An 8914-nucleotide genomic window follows, 5' to 3' on the forward strand; every position below is an offset into this window, starting at 1 on the left:
CTCCTAAATCCCCCCCACACATTAAATAACCCCCCCATCCCCACTCCTAAATCCCCCCCACACATTATGTACCCCCCACTCCAAATCCCCCACACATTAACCCCCATTCCCACTCCAAAACCCCCACACATTAAATAACCCCCATCCTCACTCCCAAATCCCCCCCACACATTATGTACCCCCCACTCCAAATCCCCCACATATTAACCCCATCCCTACTCATTAACCCCCCCAAACAATAACCCCCATCCCCACTCATTAATTCCATCCCCATTCATTAACCCCCCATCCATACTCCCAAATCCCCCAACACATTATGTACCCCCACACTCCAAATCCCCCACACATTAACCCCCATCCCCACTCATTAACCCCCCAGACATTAATTCCATCCCCACTCATTAACCCTCCACAAATTAATTCCATCCCCACTCAATAACCCCCATCCCCACTCATTAACCCCCCACTCAATAACCCCCATCCCCACTCATTAACCCCCCACACATTAACCCCCATCCCCACTCATTAACCCCCCACACATTAACCCCATCCCCACTCTTTAACCCCCCCACACATTAATCCCCATCCCCACATTAACCTCATCTCCACTCATTAACCCCCCACGCATTAACCCCATCCCCAATCATTAACCCCACTACACATTAACCCCATCGCCACTCATTAACCCCACTACACATTAACCCCATCGCCGCACATTAACACCCCCCATCTTCGGTGGTTTCTTCAGCTCCACATTGGAGCACACTTACCACCAGCGCTGAGCGTTCACTGAGCACTCTGGGCGCCGGGGAGTGACGTCAGCAGCGTGATCACATGACATGTCACGCTGCTGACGTCGCTCTGGCCCGGCGGTCAGAGCTGCAATTGTACTGGCGTCTATACAGACGCCAGTACAATTGCTCCCTGGGAGCCGGCACGCGCACCTTCTCTGCGCCAGCTATCAGCTGGACAGCTGACACAGAGAACCGCCGACTCTGAGGCCAGGTGGGGTGGCAGAACGCAGCCGCCAGGGAGGACACTGCGGACCGCTGCATTAGGCTGCCCGGACTGCGCCCCCTGCCGGCTGCGCCCGGGGCAACTTCCCCGGCTGCCCCCCCCTAGATACGCCCCTGGCCCCAGAGCAGACCCCAAAGCAATAGGCAGCCCCCAACATATAATGACGGTGAAGCAAGATGAAAACACTAACACAGATAGAAAGATAGGTTGAGCAAACGATGGGGCCCAAGCTAACTAAAAAGGACAGGATAGAAAAGCTGCTCCGAGAAAACCCTGCTAAAAATATTACCAACACAACTGATAAGCAAAAAGGACACTGAAGTCACTAGACTTCAAACCCTATATCAGCACTCAGAATATTCTGGAAGCAGAGCAAAAGAGAACACTGATCAAGGAAAAAGAATCCAGCACACCGCCAGCCGGGGATGGCTGAACTCAGAAAACAAGGAAACAAAACCAAAACTAACAAGTTCAATAGCAGAGCAAAAACTTATCTTTGGGAAGCAGGAATCAGACTGGTCTTGAAGAATCCAGCAGAGAAATCACCAGCGACTCAGAAGGGCGTCGGCTGCCTTATATCCAGTCTGAAGTTCCCGTTACCCAGTCACCATCCACCTGATCAGGTGTTTGGTTTCTTTCATCCAAATCAGCCTCACTACCTTCCTTCACCAGAAGAGGGAGATCCTTGGACACAAAAAATGAATGAACAGATGAGCTCACAACAGTACATACATTACATTACTGATCCTGAGTTACATCCTGTATTATACCCCAGAGCTGCACTCACTATTCTGCTGGTGCAGTCACTGTGTACATACATTACATTACTGATCCTGAGTTACATCCTGTATTATACTCCAGAGCTGCACTCACTATTCTGCTGGTGCAGTCGCTGTGGACATACATTACTGATCCTGAGTTACATCCTGTATTATACCCCAGAGCTGCACTCACTATTCTGCTGGTGCAGTCACTGTGTACATACATTACATTACTGATCCTGAGTTACATCCTGTATTATACTCCAGAGCTGCACTCACTATTCTGCTGGTGCAGTCGCTGTGGACATACATTACATTACTGATCCTGAGTTACATCCTGTATTATACTCCAGAGCTGCACTCACTATTCTGCTGGTGCAGTCACTGTGTACATACATTACATTACTGATCCTGAGTTACATCCTGTATTATACTCCAGAGCTGCACTCACTATTCTGCTGGTGCAGTCACTGTGTACATACATTACATTAATGATCCTGAGTTACATCCTGTATTATACTCCAGAGCTGCACTCACTATTCTGCTGGTGCAGTCACTGTGTACATACATTACATTACTGATCCTGAGTTACATCCTGTATTATACCCCAGAGCTGCACTCACTATTCTGCTGGTGCAGTCACTGTGTACATACATTACATTACTGATCCTGAGTTACATCCTGTATATACTCCAGAGCTGCACTCACTATACTGCTGGTGCAGTCACTGTGTACATACATAACATTACTGATCCTGAGTTACATCCTGTATTATACCCCAGAGCTGCACTCACTATTCTGCTGGTGCAGTCACTGTGTACATACATTACATTACTGATCCTGAGTTACATCCTGTATATACTCCAGAGCTGCACTCACTATACTGCTGGTGCAGTCACTGTGTACATACATTACATTACTGATCCTGAGTTACATCCTGTATTATACCCCAGAGCTGCACTCACTATTCTGCTGGTGCAGTCACTGTGTACATACATTACATTACTGATCCTGAGTTACATCCTGTATTATACTCCAGAGCTGCACTCACTATACTGCTGGTGCAGTCACTGTGTACATACATTACATTACTGATCCTGAGTTACATCCTGCATTATACTCCAGAGCTGCACTCACTATTCTGCTGGTGCAGTCGCTGTGTACATACATTACTGATCCTGAGTTACATCCTGTATTATACTCCAGAGCTGCACTCACTATACTGCTGGTGCAGTCGCTGTGTACATACATTACTGCTCCTGAGTTACATCCTGCATTATACTCCAGAGCTGCACTCACTATTCTGCTGGTGCAGTCGCTGTGTACATACATTACTGCTCCTGAGTTACATCCTGTATTATACCCCAGAGCTGCACTCACTATTCTGCTGGTGCAGTCACTGTGTACATACATTACATTACTGATCCTGAGTTACATCCTGTATTATACTCCAGAGCTGCACTCACTATTCTGCTGGTGCAGTCACTGTGTACATACATTACATTACTGATCCTGAGTTACATCCTGTATTATACCCCAGAGCTGCACTCACTATTCTGCTGGTGCAGTCACTGTGTACATACATTACATTACTGATCCTGAGTTACATCCTGTATATACTCCAGAGCTGCACTCACTATACTGCTGGTGCAGTCACTGTGTACATACATTACATTACTGATCCTGAGTTACATCCTGTATTATACTCCAGAGCTGCACTCACTATTCTGCTGGTGCAGTCACTGTGTACATACATTACATTACTGCTCCTGAGTTACATCCTGCATTATACTCCAGAGCTGCACTCACTATTCTGCTGGTGTAGTCACTGTGTACATACTGTACATTACATTATTGATCCTGAGTTACATCCTGTATATACTCCAGAGCTGCACTCACTATACTGCTGGTGCAGTCACTGTGTACATACATTACATTACTGATCCTGAGTTACATCCTGTATTATACCCCAGAGCTGCACTCACTATTCTGCTGGTGCAGTCACTGTGTACATACATTACATTACTGATCCTGAGTTACATCCTGTATTATACTCCAGAGCTGCACTCACTATACTGCTGGTGCAGTCACTGTGTACATACATTACATTACTGATCCTGAGTTACATCCTGCATTATACTCCAGAGCTGCACTCACTATTCTGCTGGTGCAGTCGCTGTGTACATACATTACTGATCCTGAGTTACATCCTGTATTATACTCCAGAGCTGCACTCAGTATACTGCTGGTGCAGTCGCTGTGTACATACATTACTGCTCCTGAGTTACATCCTGCATTATACTCCAGAGCTGCACTCACTATTCTGCTGGTGCAGTCACTGTGTACATACATTACATTACTGATCCTGAGTTACATCCTGTATTATACTCCAGAGCTGCACTCACTATTCTGCTGGTGCAGTCGCTGTGTACATACATTACATTACTGACCCTGAGTTACATCCTGTATTATACTCCAGAGCTGCACTCACTATTCTGCTGGTGCAGTCGCTGTGTACATACATTACTGATCCTGAGTTACATCCTGTATTATACCCCAGAGCTGCACTCACTATACTGCTGGTGCAGTCACTGTGTACATACATTACATTACTGATCCTGAGTTACATCCTGCATTATACTCCAGAGCTGCACTCACTATTCTGCTGGTGCAGTCGCTGTGTACATACATTACTGATCCTGAGTTACATCCTGTATTATACTCCAGAGCTGCACTCACTATACTGCTGGTGCAGTCGCTGTGTACATACATTACTGCTCCTGAGTTACATCCTGCATTATACTCCAGAGCTGCACTCACTATTCTGCTGGTGCAGTCACTGTGTACATACATTACATTACTGATCCTGAGTTACATCCTGTATTATACTCCAGAGCTGCACTCACTATTCTGCTGGTGCAGTCACTGTGTACATACATTACATTACTGATCCTGAGTTACATCCTGTATTATACCCCAGAGCTGCACTCACTATTCTGCTGGTGCAGTCACTGTGTACATACATTACATTACTGATCCTGAGTTACATCCTGTATATACTCCAGAGCTGCACTCACTATACTGCTGGTGCAGTCACTGTGTACATACATTACATTACTGATCCTGAGTTACATCCTGTATTATACTCCAGAGCTGCACTCACTATTCTGCTGGTGCAGTCACTGTGTACATACATTACATTACTGCTCCTGAGTTACATCCTGCATTATACTCCAGAGCTGCACTCACTATTCTGCTGGTGTAGTCACTGTGTACATACTGTACATTACATTACTGATCCTGAGTTACATCCTGTATATACTCCAGAGCTGCACTCACTATACTGCTGGTGCAGTCACTGTGTACATACATTACATTACTGATCCTGAGTTACATCCTGTATTATACCCCAGAGCTGCACTCACTATTCTGCTGGTGCAGTCACTGTGTACATACATTACATTACTGATCCTGAGTTACATCCTGTATTATACTCCAGAGCTGCACTCACTATACTGCTGGTGCAGTCACTGTGTACATACATTACATTACTGATCCTGAGTTACATCCTGCATTATACTCCAGAGCTGCACTCACTATTCTGCTGGTGCAGTCGCTGTGTACATACATTACTGATCCTGAGTTACATCCTGTATTATACTCCAGAGCTGCACTCACTATACTGCTGGTGCAGTCGCTGTGTACATACATTACTGCTCCTGAGTTACATCCTGCATTATACTCCAGAGCTGCACTCACTATTCTGCTGGTGCAGTCACTGTGTACATACATTACATTACTGATCCTGAGTTACATCCTGTATTATACTCCAGAGCTGCACTCACTATTCTGCTGGTGCAGTCGCTGTGTAACATACATTACTGATCCTGAGTTACATCCTGTATTATACCCCAGAGCTGCACTCACTATACTGCTGGTGCAGTCACTGTGTACATACATTACATTACTGATCCTGAGTTACATCCTGCATTATACTCCAGAGCTGCACTCACTATTCTGCTGGTGCAGTCGCTGTGTACATACATTACTGATCCTGAGTTACATCCTGTATTATACTCCAGAGCTGCACTCACTATACTGCTGGTGCAGTCGCTGTGTACATACATTACTGCTCCTGAGTTACATCCTGCATTATACTCCAGAGCTGCACTCACTATTCTGCTGGTGCAGTCGCTGTGTACATACATTACTGCTCCTGAGTTACATCCTGTATTATACCCCAGAGCTGCACTCACTATTCTGCTGGTGCAGTCACTGTGTACATACATTACATTACTGATCCTGAGTTACATCCTGTATTATACTCCAGAGCTGCACTCACTATTCTGCTGGTGCAGTCACTGTGTACATACATTACATTACTGATCCTGAGTTACATCCTGTATTATACCCCAGAGCTGCACTCACTATTCTGCTGGTGCAGTCACTGTGTACATACATTACTGATCCTGAGTTACATCCTGTATATACTCCAGAGCTGCACTCACTATACTGCTGGTGCAGTCACTGTGTACATACATTACATTACTGATCCTGAGTTACATCCTGTATTATACTCCAGAGCTGCACTCACTATTCTGCTGGTGCAGTCACTGTGTGCATACATTACATTACTGCTCCTGAGTTACATCCTGCATTATACTCCAGAGCTGCACTCACTATTCTGCTGGTGCAGTCACTGTGTACATACTGTACATTACATTACTGATCCTGAGTTACATCCTGTATATACTCCAGAGCTGCACTCACTATACTGCTGGTGTAGTCACTGTGTACATACTGTACATTACATTACTGATCCTGAGTTACATCCTGTATATACTCCAGAGCTGCACTCACTATACTGCTGGTGCAGTCACTGTGTACATACATTACATTACTGATCCTGAGTTACATCCTGTATTATACCCCAGAGCTGCACTCACTATTCTGCTGGTGCAGTCACTGTGTACATACATTACATTACTGATCCTGAGTTACATCCTGTATTATACTCCAGAGCTGCACTCACTATACTGCTGGTGCAGTCACTGTGTACATACATTACATTACTGATCCTGAGTTACATCCTGCATTATACTCCAGAGCTGCACTCACTATTCTGCTGGTGCAGTCACTGTGTACATACTGTACATTACATTACTGATCCTGAGTTACATCCTGTATATACTCCAGAGCTGCACTCACTATACTGCTGGTGCAGTCACTGTGTACATACATTACATTACTGATCCTGAGTTACATCCTGTATTATACCCCAGAGCTGCACTCACTATTCTGCTGGTGCAGTCACTGTGTACATACATTACATTACTGATCCTGAGTTACATCCTGTATTATACTCCAGAGCTGCACTCACTATACTGCTGGTGCAGTCACTGTGTACATACATTACATTACTGATCCTGAGTTACATCCTGCATTATACTCCAGAGCTGCACTCACTATTCTGCTGGTGCAGTCACTGTGTACATACATTACTGATCCTGAGTTACATCCTGTATTATACTCCAGAGCTGCACTCACTATACTGCTGGTGCAGTCGCTGTGTACATACATTACTGCTCCTGAGTTACATCCTGCATTATACTCCAGAGCTGCACTCACTATTCTGCTGGTGCAGTAACTGTGTACATACATTACATTACTGATCCTGAGTTACATCCTGTATTATACCCCAGAGCTGCACTCACTATTCTGCTGGTGCAGTCGCTGTGTACATACATTACTGATCCTGAGTTACATCCTGTATTATACCCCAGACCTGCACTCACTATTCTGCTGGTGCAGTCGCTGTGTACATACATTACTGCTCCTGAGTTACATCCTGCATTATACTCCAGAGCTGCACTCACTATTCTGCTGGTGCAGTCACTGTGTACATACATTACATTACTGATCCTGAGTTACATCCTGTATTATACCCCAGAGCTGCACTCACTATTCTGCTGGTGCAGTCACTGTGTACATACATTACTGATCCTGAGTTACATCCTGTATTATACTCCAGAGCTGCACTCACTATTCTGCTGGTGCAGTCGCTGTGTACATACATTACATTACTGATCCTGAGTTACATCCTGTATTATACCCCAGAGCTGCACTCACTATTCTGCTGGTGCAGTCACTGTGTACATACATTACTGATCCTGAGTTACATCCTGTATTATACTCCAGAGCTGCACTCACTATTCTGCTGGTGCAGTCACTGTGTACATACATTACATTACTGATCCTGACTTACATCCTGTATTATACTCCAGAGCTGCACTCACTATTCTACTGGTGCAGTCACTGTGTACATACATTACATTACTGATCCTGACTTACATCCTGTATTATACTCCAGAGCTGCACTCACTATTCTGCTGGTGCAGTCACTGTGTACATACATTACATTACTGATCCTGAGTTACATTCTGTATTATACTCCAGAGCTGCGCTCACTATTCTACTGGTGCAGTCACTCTGTGCATACATTACATTACTGATCCTGTACTGATCCTGAGTTACATCCTGTATTATACCCCAGAGCTGCACTCACTATTCTGCTGGTGCAGTCGCTGTGTACATACATTACATTACTGATCCTGAGTTACATCCTGTATTATACCCCAGAGCTGCACTCACTATTCTGCTGGTGCAGTCACTGTGTACATACATTACATTACTGATCCTGAGTTACATCCTGTATTATACTCCAGAGCTGCACTCACTATTCTGCTGGTGCAGTCGCTGTGTACATACATTACATTACTGATCCTGAGTTACATCCTGTATTATACCCCAGAGCTGCACTCACTATTCTGCTGGTGCAGTCGCTGTGTACATACATTACTGATCCTGAGTTACATCCTGACTGTTCTGATGAGAATGAAATAAGTATGGGGACAGTTTATGGACACGTTATCAATGGTGATTTCTGAATTGTATGTAGACAAGTATCATGAGGTTGCCCTCACATTTTAATAAGTTAATTTTCTTAGACGAAAATCCTGAACCTTGAACGAGAGTCTACGTTTGCCACTCCCAAGATGGCGGCACAATAATTCTTTCCGTGAGTTTGACCTTATCAGCATGGCGCCGGCTTCACCTCCATGTCGTCATCACCGTGC

The sequence above is a fragment of the Dendrobates tinctorius genome, unplaced genomic scaffold, assembly GCF_039654945.1.
Source record: "Dendrobates tinctorius isolate UK_male_01 unplaced genomic scaffold, ASM3965494v1 ptg000197l, whole genome shotgun sequence".
NCBI lineage: Eukaryota > Metazoa > Chordata > Amphibia > Anura > Dendrobatidae > Dendrobates > Dendrobates tinctorius.